Below are 24,522 nucleotides of genomic sequence, written 5' to 3' on the forward strand. Positions count from 1 at the left end.
TATGGGATGGATCCCCAGGTTGGGCAGTCTCAGTATGGTCATTCCTTCAGTCTCTGCTCTGAACTTTGTCTCTGTAACTCCTTCCATGAATATTTTGCTCCCCCTTCTAATAAGGAACAAAGTATCCACCCTTTGGTCTTCCTTCTTCTTGAGTTTTATGTGTTTTGCAATTTGTATCTTGGGTATTCTGAGCTTGTGGGCTAATATCCAGTAATCTGTGAGTGCATATCATGTGTGTTCTTTTGTGATTGGGTTACCTCACTTACAAATATACATATATATATATATATATATATATATATATATATATATACTTTTATATATAGTATATAAAGTATATATACTTTTATAAAAGTATATATATATATATATATATATATATATATATATATATATATACTTTTTTCTGCCATGTGCTGTTACTGTGTCCAAACTTTTCATTGCTATGAAATAATCTTAAATGATGAAAAAAAATAATTTGATAACAGCAGTAGCTTTTTTCCCTCACAGCAAAATCATAAACTGTTATGTGTAGTGAAAAATAAATGCTTTAAGTTTATTCCCTTGGCTTTAGAAAGCAATTCTTCTTTTCCTTTTGGGGACAATCCCTGTCTCTGTTGTCATGTGATTCTTCCAGGGACCCTACTAGGTGGTCAAGGACTGGACAGGAGACTTAAGCTGGTCTTCCAGAACATCTGCAGCCTCCATATGTGTCCCACAGTTGTCTTGCAGCCATGTGGTAAAGCAGATTCTTTGATTACTGTAACTGGGGTAGGGACAAAGGTAGATTGTAAGCCTATTTTACCAGCATGGACTCCAATATCTTAGAGTAATTCTGCCAAGTGTTGAAGAGACGAGAGGGTGTTCCTAGATTGCTGGTAACTGAACAGAGTGGGTCAGAAAACAGACCTTCTGAGGATCCACAGCCTGGGTGTATGTTTCTCACACTTGATTCATGGCACCTGAAAGTGAAACAGCTCTAAAAGTCTTAGGTCACATGGGAAGCCAATCCCATTCCATCATCTTTATCACCTTTCTCTTGTTTCACAATGTCAGAGATTTTATGTATTTACTTGGTTTTATTACATGTGTATGGGTGTTTTGAGTGCATCTATGTATGTGTACCATGTGCATGCTAGAGAAAGTCAGGAGAAGGCATTGCATCTCTTGGAACTTGAGTTCCAGACCATTGTGATCTCCCACGTGGGCACTGGGAACTGAAACCCGGTCCTCTGAAGGAACACAATGTGCTTTGGACCACTAAACCACCTCTCCAACCCTAGTCTGAGTTTTCTTTAGTTCTCCAGATAGTAGAAAATCTGAATTAATATGGCTCACAAACTATTCCTTGACTTTTTTAATTCACTGAACACGTATTTATTGATGGGAAAAATCCTTAAAGCACAGCCATATAGAGAAAATGAGAGTGTGAAGAGAAATATCTTTATATGAAAAGAGTGATCATGACCCTCAGATTTATTCAGTTTGTTTGCATATTTGAAAGGTCCTTTTTCTATCATGGTTTAACCCAGGAAGGCTTCCAATCTGTGCAGACATGGTGGACTGCAGAGCTTCAGTCAAGTCATGCATGTATTCAGGGACACATTTTGTTTACTGTGGTTTTAAATGTTTGCACACCAGTGTGAGTCTTGGGGTATTGATTTAGATTTGATCCTAATATATGAAAATTTCACACCATTACTTCAAAGACATTCAATTTTTTTTATATGGAGTGTTATTCAAAGACATTTTTGTTTCTGTGAATTTTGGTTTCTATATCCCATGTTCATTTGCAAGATTCATGCATGCAACACTCTTCAGGCAGACCAGTTACTCAGGAGAAAAATGACTTGCAGTTAGTAATTAAGAAAAAAATCCCTACCACAAGGACACTTGCTCAATCATGTTCATTACAGCTGTATCCATAGTAGGCAGAAACTGGAATTAACCTAGATGTCTCTCAAAGAAAGAATGGGTAAATTTACAGAATGGAGTATCACTCAGCTGTTAAAAACAACAACTTCATGAAATTTGCAGCAAATGGATGGAACTAGAAAAGATCATTCTGAGTGAGGTAACCTAGACTCAGAAAAACAAACATGGCATGTATACATGTATAAGTGGATATTAGCTATACAGTAAAATATAAGCATGCTCCAATTCACAGACCCAGAGAGGGCAAGTAACAAGAAAGGCTTAAGGGAGAAATGCATGAATCTCCCTGGCAAGGGGGAACAACAGATTTTGGTGATGGACTAGGGAATGGGAGGGATCAGGTGGTTGTAAGGTAAGAGGAAGAGAGTACTGACGTTAGGAGCTATTTGAGGGGCCATGTAGAAACCTAGTTCTGTGGAAACTCCCAGGAATTTACAAGAGTGACCCTAGTGAAATCTCCTAGCAACAGAGGAAATAGAGCCCAAATGGACCGGCTTCTAAAACAAGGCAAGGTCTCTAGCAGTTGGACAGGGACATAAACCCAGCCACAAAATCTTCAACCTACAATTTGTCCTGCCTGTAAAGTATGATGGGGGAGGGAGGAATGGTGGTATAGAAATTCTGCTGGGCATGGCCAATCAGTGCTGCAGTGGAGATGGCTCTGCTTTGGGTGGAGTCTCAGCAGGTTGAGTAGGACCACACTAACCCCTTGCTTGAACCAATTACTAGTATCTGATCCCCAAATAACTTAGTTCCTCCTGAATTCCTCACCTGTCACATTCCAAACGTCACTCAGCATTCCATTTTGTCAAGTTAGCTGGTATTTCATTAAGAGGAAAGTAGGGCTCAGGACAACGTAAAAGGCACATGAAAAGGAGCACACAAGCGTTATTGTGCTTGGATCTGTCCACATCCTGGTGAATGGCAGCCTTCTTTTTACAGAGCTCATTGCCTCTTCTTCCTCCATCATCTTATCCCCAGCAATACCAGACCTCTTCTTTCTCTTCTCCATATCCCTTCCCTTCTGATATTGATTACAAGTTCACTTTTTGCTTCAGCCACATGCAGTGTGCATGTGCACTAACTAACACAGACACATACATATAGACACACAGATGTATAAACGTACAGACTCACATACACACAGAGACACACACACAAACACATAAAGAAACTCTCATATACACAGACACAAACTAACACAGAATTACATACATACACATTCACACTCACAAACAGATATACACATACATAGACTCTCACACAAAGGTACATACACACAGTCACACTCACAGACAGAGATTCACACACAAGCACACACACACACACACACACACATAAAGGTACACACAGACACTTACATACTCACAAATAGACAGGCAAAGATTCACACACAAGCACACACAAGCATACACACACACACACACACACACACACACACACACACACACACAGATAAACACACATGAGCGAATGTACCCACCTGTTAGTCTTCCTTCTTAAAAAAATAGTTTTTGTATATTTAGAGTTGAAATTTTTAAATGCTTCTCTTTTCCACATCCTCACCAGCATCTGTTGTCACCTGAGTTTTTGATCTTAGCCATTCTGACTGGTGTGAGGTGGAATCTCAGGGTTATTTTAATTTGCATTCTCCTGATGACTAAGGATGTTGAACATTTCTTTAGGTGCCATTCTGTATTCCTCTGTTAAGAATTCTTTCTTTAGCTCTGTACCCCATTTTTAATAGGGTTATTTGGTTCTCTGGAGTCTAACTTCTTGAGTTCTTTGTATATATTGGATATTAGTCCTCTATTAGATGTAGTAGTGTTGGTAAAGATCTTTTCGTACCCCCAGAGCTTCCAGGGACTAAACCACCAACCAAAGAGTACACATGGAGGGACTCAAGGCTCCAGCCACATATGTAGCAGAGGATGGACTTGTGGGTCATCAATGAGAGGAGAGGCCCTTGGTCCTGTGAAGGCTTGATGTCCCAGTATAGGGGAATGCCAGAACAGGGAAGCAGGAGTGGGTGGGTTAGTAAGCAGGGAGGGCAGTGTGGGATAGGATAGGGGGGTTTTTGGAGGGAAAATGATAAAATTTGAAATGTAAATACAGAAAATATATAATAAAAAGAAAAACTTAAGTGCCTTTTTTACATCACTTGACCCCTTTCCTTTTCTCCTTCCAATTCCTCCCCAAACCTTTCTTCTGGGGGTTCCCTCTTCCCATGTTACCCCTCTGAAACTGATAGCCTTTTTTTTTTATTTACTATTGTTACATTTAACCCTCCCTATGCGGAGTCATTAGTTGTTTGTAGTTCTTTGCCTAGAGGTAGACCCCATGAGATTTTCTCCTTCTGCTTTTGTCTGTTGATATTATCACTGTCCAGGTATATATATATATATATATATATATATATATATATATATATATATATATATATCTCCATTTCTAAGAGAGGCAGCCTCACAGCAGACTTCCTGTCTTTTGGCCTTAGGTGCAGGAGCTGTGCTGGATCTGTATCCATTGGGTCTGGGCACTCCACAGTTCATTGGCCTTAGCCTTGTGTCCCGTTGTGGCTTTCTGTAGTGGTCTCCACTTACTGCGGAAGAGAAGCTTCTTTGATGAGAGGTGGTAACAACACTATCTATGGGTGTTAAGGATAGGACTTAGAATGTACTTAAGAATTATGCCGACCTAGCAAGGTAGTGGTAAGTAGGTTCCATGTCTAAGATCCATGACCTCATTAGCCCCAGGTAGTTGGCTAGGTTTCTAGTACCAAGCATCATTTCCCTCCTGTACAGTGGATCTTAATTCTTCTTGGACAGCTGTTGGTGACCACCAGCACATGTGTGGCACTATTGAACATGTATGGATATCTTGCCATACCGGTCATTATTATGGTTTACAGGTGACATAAATGGGTAAGGAAGACAGAAGGACAAATAACACAAAGATTGTTTCAAAACTTCTCAATGAATTGTATGATTATATATTTACCTAAAATTATATAGAATATAACTGCACACAAAGAGACATGCATGTGTACACTCACACACATTAAATGCAATTATGTTATTTGGACTAACATTCCTTCCTGCAAGAAAAACTGACGAACATAAACCCAAAAAGCAGGCACAAGAAATTCCCTTTTGAGTGATGGTCAGGGTAGTCCAAAGGGACAATATAGGCATTACTGTTGCCCTTGGCTGCCTCTCAAAGGTTGAAGGGCATGCCATATCGCTGAAGATAACACAGACTTGGTATACAGGTCTCAGATGAGTCAGGTCAGCTTTAACCTGAAAACCTCTTGTGATTTAACTTTCATAGTACCAGAAATTATTATGCAAGCTGTCACGGGAAGGAAGCAATTAGTAGCTCTTCCCTCTAGGTGAGCTGTTATCAAGGATTCTTCTTTTTCTCCTTTGGCAGTTTTAGTTCTTGACTCAATGTCAAAACGATGTGTCATCCTTTAGAAGACATATGTGGGCTTAGGGCTTTAGATTTAATACATCTAGGGTGGAAGGTGGTCCTTCAATTATCTAAAACTCTCCAGGTGATTCTGATATTTATTTGAGACGGAGAGCAATATTCTGCCCTTTGTTTCCCTGAGAAATCCCACAAAGCAGATGAATGAATAAATCAATAAATGAAGAATGAAAAAATGAAAGATAGGCATGACTTTCATTATTACACACACATGTACATGAATATGCACATGTATACATATGCTTGTGTCTACACATGTATTCATGTGTGTGTGTGTGTGTGTGTGTGTTTGCATAGGATTTGAACTCACAGTCTTCAGGTCTCAGGCTCTTGAGTCCTGGGATTATTGGCATGAGCCACCTTGCGAAGCTCTGTAAATCTTACAGTACATATCATTGCATTGGATATAGAGGGAATTGGAAAACAGAGTTGACTCTCAGGGTAGGAGGATATTGTTATGTGGACAATATAACACATGAACCTTAGAAACTTTGTCTTTATTGCCCAGAGGTTTCCTCATCAACTTCTCAAAGCAGGCTACAGCCATAGCACGTACTGTGGCTGGACAGGGAAGAGAAGAACAAGAAGGCTAGGAAAGAACGGAGTCTCCAGGCTCTGACCTACAATGCCTGATAACCATTTTTTAAGGTGACAAAAAGAAGCTGGTAATTTTCTGATCATATTCAAAGCCCTTGGTTGGGTTGGAGTCAACTGGACCACACCCTCAGGCCAGATGCAGTTGTTTATTTCTATCTTTTAAAGGAACCACATTAGGGAAGACACACCCTGTAGGTCCCCCTTGAAAGAACCTGTAAAAAATGAAGGCACTCCCTTGCAAGTAAAATATCCTTGAATGCAACAATGTTTAGATAATTATAGTCTCCAACGAGCATAATCCTTAAATGGCTGAGATAATTATAGCATCTCAGGACTATGGCACTTCTCTTTTAAGAGCATAATCCCGGGGGCAGAAGGAAGTGGGGACCCCAGGATGCTTCTCTTGCTGAGTCCTCCTCCACCCACACCCTGTGATGAGTTATTCTCCTAGAGAGCAAACAGGACTCTGTGAATGTCTTTCTCATTTACACTGCATCCCTAGGATGCAGCATGGATCTTATTTGGCACAAAGCAATGTGTATCGTTGAATGCAGTTAGACCTGACAAAGAAAGGAGAGCATGTGTTAACAAGAAAGGCGAGCAGTAATTCTCTGGAAGCACACTTCTGATAAGTTTTTAGGAACTATGATGGTTTAGGAACTAACCTGGCACAGGGTTGGGAAAATGGGAGTGAGAGTTCATACTTGTATCATTTTTCTAGATCTCTTCTAATACAGTTTCAGAAGGTAGTTGGTTAGGTGGAGTATATATAGTTATTCCAGCCATGATCACCTTAGATCTCAAAAGACTGGGTCTTTTCAAAGAAGTTCTTCTTTGGCCATGGGTGAGTATCTAACTTTGGCCAGTGGGCTTCCTATAATCTGTGAGTTCATCAGACAGAAATGAGAAACTGGGGGGGGGGGTGCAGCTGGTCATCATGATTATGAAAACAAGACAGAGTCTTTAACTGACAGGTGGTCAGCAGCATCCTGCCCACCTGCGAGTAGCAGTCTGTCTATCAGAGAAAAATGACATCATCTCCTTGTTTTGGGGTTCCTCTTCCTTGACTTTCTCTTGATTGGAAGTGGCTATCTGAGCCACTATAGGAGTGGCTATACGAGCGCATTACATATCGTTTCTTAAGAAGTAGGCCACGATCCCATCAAGGATCAGTGCTTGGGTGATAAGACAAAGGCAAGTACTCCCAAGCCTGTTCATTTCCCACTGTCTTCAGGGTTTATCCCTATGGCTTATGGGGACAGATTGCTATTCCCTTTTATAACCTGCTGCTGTTTGGTTCCCACAATTAGGACAAGTTTTGATGACTCACTTCCCTTATGGGCTCTTTCTTTTTGAGTCTTGGCAATCATCTCCTCTCTGGCTTGGCTAGCTTCAGTGGGCTCTTGGATAATTTTTATAGATAAGAATAATAACATGTTTTACTGACTTCTATTCCCTAAGCTGGAAAAGAAGGTGCCTGCACAAATTTATCTCTAAGATTGTCTCGAACCCTGTGTGCCTCTGTGTGTGTGTGTGTGTGTGTGTGTGTGTGTTGTTCTTTGCATTAATGGCCTTTGTAACACTGATCTATTCACTCGATACCATTGGTTTCATCCTTCTTTGGAGACATATACTGGACACGGGGGAAAAACAATAAGATATATCCCTTGTCTTTTCACAGTGTGTTATGCATGTGAGGATACTCACTAAGCAGTGCTTTGTCTCTTACGGTGCGGTTCTAAATCTATCCCAACAAGCCAGAGATTTTACAGCCATATCAGATTCAGTCTCCACTTCTGATGCCACAGGTGCCACAGGTGCTTTCCTCAGAGATGTCCTTCAGACACAGCTCACTGCAAACTTGCTTTGTACGATTCATTGTATTCCTGTTTTCTCTTTGAACCATGTGTGTATCACACTGGTCATACAAACATGACCACACCCCATGACTTGTCAGTGTCTGGGAAGTTCTGTGATGACACTAAGGTTGTAGCAGCAGTACTCAAGGCTAAGAGGAAGCACTAAATGTCTCAGCACCACCCTCCATGCAGGCTTTCTGACATCAGCAAACACACAAAGCAGGCATGAGCAGTGCTTTACAAAGGAGACGCGTGTGCTCATCACCAAATCAAGCTCTCCATTGGCTCTCAGCAAATGTAAAGGGTACAAGGATGGATCCCCACTGTTCTCTGTTGCTTGCTAGGCCAAGGACATTCAACATGAGATTTAGTTTCTAGATGATGGCAATCTTTATTTGATGCATTTAATTCTTGTCAACACTTAACCTTAAAAACGTCAGAAAACTTCATGAGAAAAGTCAAACATCCCCACACAGGATATGATGTACACTCAAATTCGCCTCTGCCTGCCTCTCTAGCCTCAGTTTCCACTCTTGCCCTTTCTTGTTTTTTGTCCTAATTCCTTTTATATTTACAGGGTTTCTTACATCCAGTGACTTTCCTCATGTCTCTGCTGTCTCTCCTCTCAAGTTCTTCAGCTAAGTGATTCCTATCCAGACATGAAGACTTAATACATCACCTCCTCCAAGCAGCATCCTCTCAACTGGGTGCTCCAATCACCCCTGCTTCTCCTATTATCTCTGCTTCTCCTATTATCTCTGCTTCTCCTATCATTCCCAATTCTCCTATCCCATGCTTCTCTTTCTATTCCTGCTTGCTCTATCAGCCCTGCATCTTTTACCACCCCTGCATTTCCAACCACATCAGCATCTTCTTCCACTCCTGCATTTCCTATCTCCTCTGCATTTCCTATCACCCCCTCATCTCCTGTTTTCTGTCACTTGGTTTCCTATATATAACAGTCTGTTTCCATTTTTTAAACTTTCCTTGGACCTTCAATATTGGGAAGAAATCGATGCTTCATCTCTGTGTCCAAAAAAACCTTACAGAGCTTTGGTTTGAATCTAAATGTCTCCCATATGTTCATGTATTTGCACATGCAAAGGTGGTGGTTTGGAAGGTTATGGAACCCTCAAAAGGTGGAAGCTTGCTAGAGGAAGTGAGTTAGTGTGGCATGGGCTTTTGAAGTATGATAGACTGGACCTACTTCCTACCCACACAGCACTTGTTTGTAGGTAGGGGTAACAAAAAATTATTCAACTTTTCTAACCTTTTCTTCCCCATCTGGCAAACAAGGATAGCAACACCTCCATGCAGGCTCTCCGAGGGGCTGAGAATATATACGTAAGTTGCCAAGCCAAGCACATATAAATGAGAGGGAAAAATGAGAGGGTCAGCTGTTGTTCTTATAAATGGAAGCGCACTGACATGAGACAGAAAAGCTCGATGGTGCCTGCAGCTGAGATTCATGGAGAAACAAGAGATGAATGTAACCAACCAGAATTGGCTCCCCAGCTAGGTCTGAGGCATGGTCCAGAGCTGGGCACAGTTTACTCCCATAAAGGTATTCAGTGACAAGTGGTTATGAGTGATCTTAACTCAGTGATTCTTGAGGAAACTACCAAGCTGGACACTGTACAGCCACCACACTAAGGCTGGGAGCCACGTAATATGGTAGAGTTAAGTTGAGCATATTAACTTTACTCCTCTTGCTGGAGCTACTATGACTGTTATGAAGAGCTCAACCTGGCTACTGCCACCTCAACTTCTCCTGGATGAACTGACATTTGCAAGGTGCAGTAACCATTTGTTTTGTATTGAAAAGACTGAGACATGTGGTATACTTAGCCTCCGTTCACCAGAACCCAACTATTTTGAGTGAAAAAAAAGAAGTGTTGGATTGCACTTCCAAAGGAAGAGGTGCGTCTCAGAGTAAACAAACCAGGATCAGGTTTTAGGAAAATAAAGACACTAAAGATTCAGACCCCCAGGGAAGAAGAGAAAAAAAGTCCAGAGTGAACCATCATGGGTGACTTCTAGAACTTGGTCAGCTCTGTTAGCATTCAGCTCAGACTTCTTTGCTAAGTGTGGACTGAAAGGTTAGATTGTGAAGCTAAGAAACTGTGGCTTGAGGTCCATTGCTTCGATTTATTCTCATTGAGGCACTAGCACATCACTTTAGTCAACTAACCCTTAGTGAACTCATCTGTACATTGGAGATAACAGCGATAACTAGTCACTCAAAAGTATAAAAGTGATGATTAGAATGGCTGTTATCAAAGGCTCTGGGGTGTAATAAAATATTACTGATATTCAATGGATCATTTCTAGAGATCTTCTATAGAGCATAGTGGCCATATGTTAGCAGTAGTACAATATCTGTAATGCTTCCCACTGCTCCAAGTGGGACACAAAGGAAAATTAGGAGAAATATCTATTTTAAGAAATATATTACAGTCTTTAGATTAATTATAGTGATGGCTTCAGTGTATGCAATATGACAAAATTCATTATATTATGTCTTAAATATGCACAGTTTTGTATATCATCTGTACACCCGTAGAACAGTTTAAAATTATAACACATATCAGAATAACATTTGCATGATGAATGCTTCAGAAATCTTACTCACTCCTAACAATCTCTTAACAATGGAATTCAGTAAAGACATAGTGCATCTCTAATAATATCACAAATTGTATCAAGCATTAATTTGTAAAAGCAGAACCGTAGATTTCTCTAGTTTTTCTTTGGCTCATATTAACTGTACAAAATAAGGGTGTTGTGGTTTGGATCGGAAATGCCCCTGTTAGGCTCACACGTGTGAACACTTAGTCCTCAGATGGCAATGCTGTTCTGATAGGTTGCGTGGCCTTTACAAGGCAGAGCCTTGCTGGAGGAATGGAGTCATTGGGGTCAGGTATTGAGGTTTGATAGCCTGGACTCATCCACTTCCTGTCTACTTTTAGCCCCCTGATTGCAGGTGTAGTGTGGCTGACTGCCTCATGTTTATGCAACCATACCTTCCCCATTATAGAGGACTGTAGCCCTTCAAACTGTAAGCCAAAATAAATCCATTCCCCCTTAAGTTTCTTTTTATCAGGTACTTGGTCACAGTAATGATAAAAGTAGTTAATATAGGGGTTTCATCATGATGCCTTCATACATGGATGCAATGCTCTCTGATCATGATTTTTAAATACCATTTTCCTATCCTTTTCACTTTCCCTGTCATTGCTCCCCACACAGGCTATCTTTTTCTTACCCTCCTGTTCTAGTTTGCTAGCTCTTGCTGTTATAAAGCATCACAACCAAAACCAGGGAGCAAGGGCTCATTTTAGATTATAGCTCTCAAGCCATCATGGAGGGATGTCAGGGCAGGGACCTGGAGTAAGGAACCAAAACGTAGACCACGAGGAACACTGCTTACTGGTTTGCTGCTCAGAGCTCACTCAACTTTCTTTCTTCCACAACCAGGGTCACCTGCGTAGGAGTAGCACTGCCCACGGTAGGCTGGGCCTTTCTATATCAACTGTTAATCCTGAAAATGCCCAAGGCTTGTTCATAGGCCAATCTGGTGGGGTTTTTTTCAATCGATGTTTTCTCTTTGCACATGACTCGAGCTTGTATCATGTTGACAAAACAACGCAAAACAAGAACAAATTGATGAACAAACAAGCAAAATCCCAACTAATTATCACATCTAGGTTCTTCATATGAGAAAAACCAATCAACAATGATCATTTTTTTCGGTCTTGTTTGTTTTGCTAACATGATAATCTCCAGTTCTATTCATTTTCTGAAAATAACTGTTTCATTAATTTAGCTTTGAACCAAGAGCTTCATAAATGCTAAGCAAACACAATATCACTAAGATATATCCCTATCCCTGTATATACTATTTACTTTAAGGCAGGGCAGCACTAAATTGCTCAGGATCCACATTAATTCACTCAGTAGCCTGGGCTGGCCCTGACTCTGCTTCATCAGTAGCTGGTAGGCTCATCTGGTTTTGTTTTTACTGACTGAATAATACTCTATTTATTTATATGTACATATATGTGTACATGTACATATATATGTACACGCACAACAATGGAGTATTATTCAGTCAGTAAGAATAATACACACACACATATCTTAAACTTTTCTTTATCCACTTACACACTGATGAACATCTATAATAACTCCACAACGTGGCTATTGTGAATAATGTCTCAATAAATGTAGATGCACAGGTACTTCTATTGCATGATTTGATTCTTTGTGTGTGTGTGTGGGGGGGGTGCAGTGAACTTTATTGGTGGTATTCAAGAGATTAGGTCTCCCTAGGCTCCTCCTATTATGGAGGGATTCTGAAACAGAAACTGTGCAAGAAATATTCAGTGTCAGGGGCTGAGTTGGCACAGGGACTCCTCAGCAAACAAAGGCTTCTGTCTTGGTAATTGTGTCCTTTATGGGTTGGGTGATCCAGGGCTTCTTACTTTGTAGGCCACATAGGCCATGAGGTCCACCACCCTGTTGCTGTAGCTGTATTCATTGTCATATCAGGAAATGAGCTTCACAAAGTTGTCACTGAGAACAATGCCACCCCCAGCATCAAAGATGGAAGAGTGGGAGTTGCTTTTGAAGTTGCAAGAGACTACATGGTTCTCAGTGTATCCCAGCATGTCCTTTAGTGGGCTCTTGGATGCCAGCTTCACCACCTTCTTGATGTCATCATAACTAGAATCTTTCTCTAGGTAGCATGTCAGATCCACAATGGACACATTTATGGTAGGGACATGGAAGGCCATGGCAGTGAGCTTCGTTTTCAGCTCTGGGATGGCTTTGTCTGCAGCCTTGGTAGCACCAGTGGATGCAGGGATTATACTCTTGGCAGTCCCATGGCCATCGCACCACAGCTTTCCAGAGGAGTCATTCTTAGTCTTCTGAGTGGCAGTGATGGCATGAACTGTGGTCACGAGTCCTTCCATGATGCCAAAGTTGTCAGGGATGAACTTGGTCAGGGGTGCTAAGCTGTTGCTGATGTAGGAAGCATTGCTGAGAATCTTGAATAAGTTGTTATACTTCTTCTGGTTCACACCCATCACATACAAGGTGACATCAGCACAAGGGGCAGAGGTGATTCCTCTTTTGGCCTCATCCTTCAAGTGGGTCCTGGCCTTCTCCATTGTGGTAAAGACATCAGTAGACTCTATAGTACACTCAGAAACAGCATCACCCCATCTGATGTTAGTGGGATCTCACTTCTGGAAAGTGATGTTGGGCTTCCCATTGATGACAAGCTTCCCATCATCAGCCTTCATTGTACCGTTGAACTTGCCATGGGTAGTGTCATACTGGAACATGTAGACCACGAAGTTGGGAGTCAATGAAGGGGTCATTGATGGCAACAATCTCTGCTTTGTTAGATGAGGCAGCAGCTCTGATAACCATGTGCTCAATACAGGCAAATCTGATGGCCATCACCATCATGTCTAAGGGATAAGGCTGGCTCAAGAAGATGCAGTTATATCTGGAACAGAGAGGAGAAAATGACCATATGATTTGATTCTTGACTTGCAGGAATATACCTTGGAGTATTACAGATGCTATATTTTGCTTTCAAGTAACTTCCATATAGATTTCTATAGTGCTTACACTAATTTGAATTCCCAAGAACAATGTATAAAGGTTTCTTTCTCCCTGCCCCTTGCAAACATTTTAAGGGTTTTGTTGTCTTGATGATAGACATTCTGCATGTGGTATGATGGTAGATTTTTTTCCTCATTCTTGAGGATTAAACCCAGGGTCTTGCAAATGGTGGTTAAGCCTACCTCTAAGCTATACCACTATTCTCCAGAATAATGATTTTTTTTTTTCAGCTATCATCATGGTGGGAAGCATGGCAGTATCCAGGCAGATATGGTACTGGAAGAGCCAAGAGTTCTACATCTTGATCCAGGTTTGAGACTGCCTTCTGAAGGCAGCCAAGAAGGAGTCTCTTTCCACACTGGGTGGAGCTTGATCATAGAGCCCTCAAAGCCCACCCCCCACAGTGCCACACATCCACCAGCAAGGTCACACCCACTCTAACTTCGTCACACCTCCTAATAGTGCCATTCCCTGGGCCAACCATATTCAAACCACCACAGACATTTAAATCTTTTATATGAAAAATTTTACATGAAAGTAGAATACAGGAGTGTATTGAGACAGCGATAGCTGTTTATTAATGTTATTGGCATGTATAAAGACCCATGTGGCAGCATACAAACATAGATGCAAGCATCTAGGAGACAATTAAGCAATCATGTTTTGTTTTTGGACTGTGCAGACATGGATCATTGCACATCTCTCTCATGGCGAATTTTGGATACCATATTAAAGGGCCTCTGATCACTTTTTGCCACACATGCCAACTAATTAAATTTGAGTGGCTGCAAAGGTGGAGGTACTTTATTACCAAGCCTCATGATTTGACTTGGATCCCTGCAATCCACACAGTGAAAGTAGAGAACTGACTCTAAAAGTTGCCTTCTGACCTTCACATATGACCATGAGTGAATATGTGTGTGTGTGTGTGTGTGTGTGCACAAGCACACACGTGCTTCCCTAATGCCTAAATTAATGTGAAATAGATAATGACAAGCTTCACAGAACAGTGCCATTCAAATAATAATTATGATGCCTTTTCATGGAGGGATTATGTTGAAAAACTTGGCTTCTCAACAATACTTCATGGGTTACAAGAGAGGCTGAGACCTTCTGTATCAGATTCCAGTAGGCAGATTAGTAGTTCATGGTTGAATTATAAAATACTTACAAACGCAGGGTTGCTTCCTAGTAAGTACCAGTCTGAACTGTACAATCTTCCGTCCACTTTAGCTTGCCCTTTCCATTTACAAAATAATGCTACCAGTTTATAAACAACTTTCCTACCAACGGCTTGACCCCTTGGGTGTTAAGTGATGAGAAAGGTGTACTAATGGACATGTTAAGTGGTCCGCATCCGCAGACTTCTCCCACCTCAGCCTGGTCCTGAGTTATCAGTGGAATCTTTTAAAAATGGCTCTCCAAACAAACTTAACTACCAAGATGAACACTATAAAGGAAGGAAACTTACAGCCCCCGAATATTTCAAATGCAGCTTATAAGGGCTGCTAGCACATACATCACAGATCCATTTCTGGCCTCCAGACATTTTCCTATTTTCTCTGTCGAGCATGCCTTTCACCTCCAGCCACATGTTACAATAAAAAAAAAAAAGACTGTTGTCAATGTTACTCATAATCACTTTTGTGCACACCCTTCTGTTACACATGCAAGTATACAAGCCATGCTGATCAGTCTTTTCCAATCAGCATCCTAACAAACTTCTGGTTAAATCTATTTTCATTAGCCTTGTGTGTGTTTTAAATATCTTCCTTCTAGGACCTCAAAGAGAAGGAGAAGATATTAAAGGGTGAGTCATTTAGATCAATGTTTAGAAGATTGAAAACAGGACAAGGATTTGTGCCTGACCTAGTGCTACAGGAAGTCCCACCCCAGATTGTCTGAGAGTGATGTCCAGGAAGGACCAGAGGGTATTCACCGCAGTCAAACCCACTCTCTCCTGTGAGCAGGCATCAGTATTGAAGAACTTAGATGGACCTGGAAGTTCTGAGGATAAGCAAGAAGCATGGACCTAAAACCAGAAGGGGGCCCTTACTGAATTGAGATTCTGTAAAGGGACAGACACATGGATGCCAGGATCTTGAGGAGAGGGTTCCATCCTCTTAAGTGACATGGAATATTTGTTATTTAGAGAAACTCAGGGAAACAGAATATATAGAGGGCAGAGAAGTGGCTAAGGTGAAACCAAGAAACAATTTCCATCATGGAAGGCAGGACCCTTCGAATGCTTCCCTCTTCCCCTCTGAATAAATCCCATATCCAGGATTTTTCTCTCTAGGAAGAAGACTACAGTTAAACTGCCACAGAGAAAATACTTCCATAGGCTGATATATGTATATATATATATATATATATATATATATATATATATATATATATATCCAAGGCTTAGGTTCAATAGTTAGCAACTAACAGACTATCTTGAGTCCTATAGGGCTTTGCCCACGGCCCCTCCCATTTTACTCTGAAGAAAATACCAGGTGTGATTTCATTTGACTTTTGTGTGCTGTGTCATGGTTTTCTAAAGGATACTGGCTCTTTGAATACTATTACCACAATAATATTGCCATAGCCAAAATAAATTAACAGTAGTTTTATAATATTGCTTAATATCTAGTATTCAAATTTTCAACTGTTTTATAATATGACTGTTTCATTATGTTTGAAAGGAGCTCTAGACTAAGTTCACTTCTTTAAAAGAATCTTTGTACATATATACGTATGTTCTCTGTCTGTCTCTGTCTCTGTCTCTGTCTCTGTCTCTCTCTCTCTCTCTCTCTGTATGTGTGTACCTGTTTACGTATGTGAATGCAGACACACACACACATGTTCATGGAAGCCAGAAGACAGGGTCTCTTGTTCACTGCGATGTGTGCCAAGTTATTTGACTTGTGAGCTTCTGGGAATTCCTCACCTCTGCCCTCAGTCTCAATATTCAGGAGTGCTGGGATTACAGCCAGGAGCAGGGCAGTAGAGACTGGGATTACAGCACCTTGCTTTACATAGAATCTGCACCCCAGGAGCCATTTCGCGAACCCTAGATTAGGTTCATTTCTTTCAGTTAGCTCATTCATTTTTAAATCTCGCTCTTTAGTATGCAGTGTTGAACAAATCGGGGTTTACTATAAGAGAAGATTTAGCGATTGTACCCTCGTGGTATAGCTCAGCATAGTCCTGTGTTCTATATATCTCCTGTAAGTGTGACCTAAAGGCTAGGAAACATTCGGGTTGAAAAATTAAGCAAACAAGTTTTGAGTTTGTACTTTGACAATTTCATAGATGTCACAAAGCACATTCTGGTTATTGTAACACCACCCATGTATAACCTCTCTCCTACTGCCCAGCCACAAGTCTCTTTACCAAATTCACAGCTTAGAAAGGGTTTTGTTTGTCTCTGAAACTAACTGAGTTCAACCAGAATCATCTGTGTGACCGTGGATTTTGGAAATACCCATTTGGAAATATTCACTGGAGCCAGGCGGGCTCCTCAGCGATACAAAACTGAGGCAGTGAATGCCCCGCCCCAGAGTCTATCAGTAGCCAATAGTAAGTACAGCAGGAAGTGGTCAGATCACATAAGCTCCTTCTTGATCGGTGATTAACGGTGATTAACAGCTGATAGGCCACGGCTGCTGTGGGATTGTGACTGCTCTGGCTGTGCCATGCCCCAAAGATATTTCACAGCTTTTCTCACTCTGTTCTGGCTCTTACATTCTTTCTGCTCCTTCTTTGAAGGTGACCCCTGAGCCTTGTTTAGGGCTAAACAGTCAACTGTCATTTATTCTCAGTATCCAGTATCTTTTTTTTTTTTTTTTTTTTTTTTTTCGAGACAGGGTTTCTCTGTGTAGCCCTGGCTGTCCTGAAACTCACTTTGTAGACCAGGCTGGCCTCGAACTTAGAAATCCGCCTGCCTCTGCCTCCCAAGTGCTGGGATTAAAGGCGAGCACCACCACGCCCGGCTTATTCTCAGTATCCTGAGCTGACATATTTCTCCACAAGCAGAAGCTCCTCTGAGTAAACTTGACACTCCAAGTTACTTATTTATAGAAACATATTTAAAGGACAGCTTGACACCATGGCAAGTTAGCTCAGTGGTTCTCAACCTTCCTAATACGGCAACCCTTTAATATAGCTCCTCATGCTGTAATGACCCCTAGCCATAAAATTATTTGCATTGCTACTTCATAACTGTAATCTTGCTACTGTTATGAATCACAATGTAAATGTCTGTGTTTTCCAATGGCCTTAGGTGACCCCCTCTGAAAGGATTGTACCCACAGGTTGAGAACCACTCATTTAGCTAAATAACAGTAGTAAGTTCACACCATGGCCCTAGAATTCCTTATTCATGGGGGTTTTGACTGGATTTACAGTTATGGGTATGAAATTCCTTGTGTGGAACAGGCCTCCGTTCCGATAAGAAAATGCTTAGTTATCCTCAGCAGAACAGTTACACCACTGTTGCACTAGTGGGCATAACTTGTTTGACTGATACTGGGAATCATGAAGTTCACAGCTGGATAAAATTGTTGATGCCTTTTTCTTCTTCAGGAACCCATGTGTCTACTGTGAGCACGATGAAAGCTGGCCAGCAGATAGCACACTTCTGACTCTGGTTCAGCTTGGTTTCCCTACACATTGCAACTGAGGCATGTGGTGTCTTCTGTAATAGGGACTTAACAACTAAATCTGGTGGGCAACCAAAGAGTGTGACAGAAACCTATGCTGTTGGAGATTCTGGGTCTTAGTATGGGTTGACATGTTTTGAAAAGAAAAAGTGTACAGGTATTCTTCCATTTGGATACATTTAACATCCTTTGATTTCTGATGTTAACAGTCGTTGATGCTTATTTATCAATGGATTAGTATTGTAAAATTGAGCTATTCTATCAGTCCTCCATTGGCTATTTGGAATAGTTCCTTAAAGTGACTCTTTTTTAATTATTAAGGTGTTTTACTTATTTACATTCCAAAAGTTGCCTCCCTTCCTGGCACCCCCCTCCTCCAGTTCTTCATCACCCTTCCCCCACCTTTGAGAGGGTGCATTCCTTCACTTACCCCCACCTAACCCCCGCCAGCATCCCTCTTCCCTGGAGGGGATCAAGTTCCCACAGGATTGAGTGTATCCTGTCCCACTGAGGCTGTGCAAGGCAGTCCTCTGCTACACAGGTGCCCAGGGCCATGAACCAGTCCATGTTTCCCAGGGCCATGAACCAGCCCATGCATGCTCCTTGGCTTTTGGCTTAGTCTCTGGGAGCTCTGAGGGGTCCAGTTAGTTGACACTGTTGGTCTTCCTATGGGGTTACAATCCCCTTCAGCTCCTTCAGTCCTTCCTCTAACTCTTCCATATTGGTGGGTGCCCAACCTCAATCCAATGGTTAGCTGTAAGTTTCTGCATTTGTTTCAGTCAGTTGCTGGTAAAGCCTCTCAGAGGACACCTGAAGGCAAATCTTACCCTCATCTAATATTAGATTACAAGAAAGAAAGATTATAAATGCTTTGTTCTTTCTCCCTGCCAGTTTCTAAATGATGAACAACTGCCTATGTTGAAAGGCTTTTTATTATTCTTAAAGGATGATCAATTATGTTGGGCTTTGCTTCTTTATTTTGCCTATGAGTTTAGATATGTTTTCTAAATATTCATTTTTCTTTTCAAATAACAGTTTTCTCACATCAATTATACAGCATGATGGGCTCCATTATGACATTTTCATAACATATATATATAATGTATTCTGGTCATATCCACCTCATGTTACTTTTTCATACCCTCCCAATCTATTTTGTCGTTGTTGTTTTCTTAAAGCTTAGCTTGTCCCATTTTTCTCCAGTAGGTTTGACTCTGGAATCCTTCGGATAAGATATTAGTAATCACTGATAACTTCTTTGTTCTCTGGAATGGCAACAAGACCTAGGCTCATTTTGAGGGGTTTTTCTTTAAAACAGTGGTTGGCACTCTGGAGAGATGGCTCAGTTGGCAAAGTACTTAACATGCACATATGAAGATCTGAGTCTGAATTTCTAGAACTTACAAAAAAAAAATCCAAATATTTGTGGGGGGGGGGGCATGCGAATCTTACTGAGGAAACAGAATAGATATGGGAGGGGGAAATCTCTTGGATGAGCTGAAAGACCTAGGGCAATGGATACTCGAGTTAAGACTCCTCGAAATGGGGGAGACTGAGCTTGAACTAGCTGTCTCTTTTAACCAGGCAAGGCCTCCAGTGGAAGGATTGGGACACCAATCCTATGGAAAATGAGGAGGAAGGATTTGAGGAGCCAGAGGGATCAAGCACATCACAGAATCCCACAGAATCACCCTACATGAGCCCATAGGGGCCCACAGAGACTGAACTACCATCCAGGGGGCCTGCATGAACCTGACCTAGGCCCTCTGCACATATTTATAGTTACGTAGTTTGATCTTCTTGTGAAACTCCTAACAGTGGGAGCAGGGGCTGTCTCTGACTCTATTGCCTGCCCTTGGGACCCTTTCCCCCTACTGGGTTGCCTTGCCTAGCCTTAATAAAGAGGAAGTGTGCAGTCTTACTGCAACTTGATATGCCATGGCTGCTTGATATCCATCTGAGGCTAGTTCTTTTTTGAAGAAAAATGGAGGAGTGAATGGTGGGGAGAAGAACTTCGAGGAGGGGAAGGAGGAGAAACTTTGGTCAGGATGTAAAAGAAATACAGTTAAAATTAAAGAAAAGGAAAAGGAAGAAACTCCAAATTTTGTGGCATGTATCTGTAATTTCAGAGACAGTAAAACAGGAGGGAGAGCCGGGTGTGGTAGCGCACGCCTTTAATCCCAGCACTCGGGAGTCAGAGGCAGGCAGATTTCTGAGTTCAAGGCCAGCCTGGTCTACAGAGTGAGTTCTAGGACAGCCAGGCTACACAGAGAAATCCTGTCTCGAAAAACAAAAAAACAAAACAAAACAAACAAACAAAAAATGGGAGGGAGAGACAAAAGGATCTATGGGAGGTGTTGAGCCAGGTAGCCTGAACTACTTGGTAAGATCTAGGCCAATTGGAGACCCAGCCTCAAGCAAAAGTTAGGAGGCTCCTGAGGACTGACATCTGAAGTTGTCCTCTGACCTCTATACACACTCTGTGTGTGAACGCACCCTTACCAACATGTGCACCTGTGCCCACAGGAAGGTGCACATATACATCCAGGTAACATTTTTACAGTACAGTGTTTGGAGAAAAGTTTATATCATGATTAATAGAAGTCAAAGAGAAATACCAAAGAAGCCAATGATCCAGAAAGCATAGAAAGTGCCAGAAAATACTCTAGGAAGATCAACTGAATGAGAGATAAAGTAATTTCTTGAAGAGAAGAAGAATTGCAAAACAATGAGGAGCAATGACACCGCAGCTTCCCATTCCACTAACTACAGAGCAGAAGAAACTAATAGGCAAACGTCAATGGGAGGAAGTTACCTAAAACGATCCCTTTCAATTACCCAGAGATTACAGCTACAGGTAGCACCCACCGAGAACCAACTGAAACGATGAAAAACCAGATCTATATCATGAAAATGTCAAGGTGTTTCAGAGTACTAGCATTCAAAGGAGGGGCCCCTAAATCAATTATGCACAAAATACAAACAAGTGCAGCTTTGGATGCCTCAGTATTAAGCACTAAAAGGCAATGGAAGAACTTCTACTTCTATCAAGGTGTCAAGACAAAGATTGAACTTATTCTTTTGCCCAAGTTAAAAAAAAACGAGACAAACTATATAAAGCAATATTTTCAAGTCACTAGATGCCAGCAGACAAAGGAGAATGATCCAGGAGAAATGGGGTGCAGACAGGGTTGTCTCAGCTCACTGTTGTGAGAAAGATTTCAGGTCGTGGAAGTAAACTTAAGATTAACCAACAAGTCCAGAGAGACTAAGGAAGCTAGGGTCCATCGAGCAGAGGAGAGGCGAGAGCAGAGTAGCATAGAGAGGATTCAGTGGCTCCGTGAGAAGAACATTATCATGTGTTCAGCAGAGTACTGGTCAGAATGTTCCTGAAGCTAGGGAAGGGCTCACATGGAAAAAATAAAGGACACAGTACTTTGAGCCCACAGGGATCTGGGGAAAGCTTCTTTCTCTACTTCCTCCTCTCCAGACTAGGAATCTCATTTAGGTAGAGTATTCAGAGGAACCTCTATGCGTTCGTGGGGATTAGTTACCCTTAAAGTAAATGCCACTATCTATCAAACACTCTGGACTGGAGAGATGGCTCTGCCATTAAGAGCACATACTGTTCTTGCAGAAAACCCACACAGACATAGCCCACTTGTAACTCCAGCTCCAGGGGATCCAACACCCTTTTGCAGCATCTGCAAGGTAGTATACTCAAGTGCACACAATTGTGTGTATGTGTAGGTTGTGGGTCCTGCGTCGGATCCTCCACAGGCCACAGCAGCTCAGGGAGGTGAGACTCGACTGTACTTAGCCCACGCCATCGCTGGGCAGGTGTTGGTCTATAGGGAAACCCCACAACACTGCTCCAGAGGTGGGAAAGCTCAGTCTGAGGGAAGAGACAACAGAGTTGGTTTTGTGGTCCCTGGACCTGTGGGGGGAAAATAAATTATATATATATATATAATTTATTATATATATATAAATAATTATATATATATATATATATATATATATATATATATATATTGTGTTGGTACAAGATAATTTGATATATGGAAACAGCACTAAATAATATTTCTTGGTTGGATATAAAGCTTAGTCCACAATGTAGAGGGATGTGTTGTTTCCTAATTGGTTCTTGATTGTGTCAATTAAAAAGGCAGAAGACAATTGCTGGGCAAAAGAAAAGAGGTGGGACTTCTGGGTTCCAGGAGGAATAGAAGTGACACAGGAAAAGAGGAGAGGACTCAGACCAAGCTTTGGAACGAGGAGTAAGCTACTGTAATGGTTTGTATATTCTTGGACCAGGGAGTGGCACCATCTGGAGGTGTGGCCTNGTTGGAATAGGTGTGTCACTGTGGGTGTGGGCTTAAGACTCTCACCCCAGTTTCCTGGAAGTCAGTGTTCCAGTAGCAGCCTTTGGATGAAGACGTAGAACTCTCAGCTCCTCCTGCACCATGCATTCCTGGATACTGCCATGCTCCTGCCTTGATGATAATGGACTGAACCTCTGAATCCGTAAGCCAGCCCCAATTAAATGTTGTTTTTATATGACTTGCCTTGGTCATGGTGTCTGTTCACAGCAGTAAAACCCTAACTAATACAGCTACAGTCATGTAGATCTTGGGGCACCAGACAAGGAAGATGGAAGGATCTAGTTGCTAAGATTAGGGCAGGAAATTCTTCACCATTATTGAGTTATCTAGCTACGTTTAAAATAATAAAACTGTCTAGTGTTTTCCATCTGAGGGCCTAAGGAGGGCAGGAGGAGAAAGAGGATAGTGGGGGTGGGGTGGGGGAGAGGTGGTGGCAGTTATTGGTGCCACGAGGAAGCTAGCCATAAGAGGTTGGGGGACTGCTTGCAGCTCCCAGGGAAAAATGGCCAGTTGGCTGTTGGTAGAACTGAGAGAGATTGACAGTGACTGATGTTGAAGCCTAGCCAGGACTGCAGGCAGAGCTCCCGAGAAGGCAGAAGTGTGGCTTTTTACAATTCCATGCAACACCACAAAGTGCTTGCTATTCAGGCAAAAGGAGCTGAGTTCGGTCCCTAGACCACATGTAAAATATCCAGGCATGGTGGTGCACACTTGTAATCACAGCCCAGAGAACACAAGGGAGGGCAGAAAACTGGATTTGGCTGACCAGTCAGCTTAGTTTAATCAGTTGCAGATATATGAAAGACTGTCTCAGAAAGCAAGGTAAAATGATCCCAAGAAATGACACCTGAGGTGGCTCTCCAAACTTCACATGCATGTTTACACATGTCTGTATATGTGTGCATATACATGAACATGCACCACACAATTATTTTATATGATCAATTATTAATTAGAATCACACTACATTGTTTAAGTAATAGAGAAACTACCAGAAGAAATGGTTTTCAATAAATTAAAAGCATTGCTTTTTGAAGTTTCAATAGGATTAAAGTGAAATAATGGGGGGAGAAGTTTAAGTGGGGAGAAGGATGGGGGAGTAGAGACAGGAAGGTTTAGGATGGAAAATAACACCAAAGATGTTTTAAAAGCTGTATGTTAATGTATTATTTTATAAATTTCTTAAAACATGTATATATATATATATATATATATATGATACATAGTCATATGGAAGAGCTTAAATGTAATTACTCTATTAATGTATAATGCTCCTCCCAAATTAAAAGCCCAGTTCCAGGTGTGAGATATTTCCTTAGAGTTATTAGTCAAGGGCGTCTAGTAATACCCCTACCCTGAAACAGTACAGGCTATTGTCAATCAGAACTTGATAGTAAAACCCTACTGCTAAAGATACTACATACAATGGTCAGAGGACATGGCAAAACCAAGTTAGTAACGGCTAGGAAGCTTCCTCTTGCTACCATGGCAAGACTGTGTCGTCAGATACGACAGAACTCCCAGTAACTGTGGTTGCCTGCACAATACCTGTGTAAGATCAAATCAGTCAACATTCTAGCATGGAGTTGGGAAGGGCTCATGAGCCCCACATCCTTAACTGAGGAGTTATTTGGTTGGTGGGTTGTGGGGAAGGGGGAGTCTGGTCTTTTCTCTAAGGGTGAGGACATGATAGGTTGAACATATTCCAATGGATAGCTACACACCAACATAAATTGAATCTGGTTAGTAAAATGCAAAACAAAATGAAGCAGCAACAACAACAACAGAAACAACAACAACAAAAATCCCACCTATGAATGAGAAGTTGGGAGATGGTAGGTAGGTAGGTAGGTAGGTAGGTAGGCAGGCAGGCAGGCAGGTAGGCAGGCAGGCAAGCAGGCAGGCAGGCAGGCAGGCAGGTAGGCAGGTAGGCAGGCAGGCAGGCAGGCAGGCAGGCAGGTAGGCAGGTAG

General features: G+C 41.7%; 1 pseudogene; it reads right to left on the minus strand.

The window, feature by feature from the left end:
• Positions 1 to 12,427: 12,427 nt before the first annotated feature.
• The window catches only part of LOC110338581, a 111,306-nt pseudogene continuing 99,211 nt past the window's right edge, over positions 12,428 to 24,522 (minus strand).

This window comes from Mus pahari, chromosome 22, assembly GCF_900095145.1.
Source record: "Mus pahari chromosome 22, PAHARI_EIJ_v1.1, whole genome shotgun sequence".
NCBI lineage: Eukaryota > Metazoa > Chordata > Mammalia > Rodentia > Muridae > Mus > Mus pahari.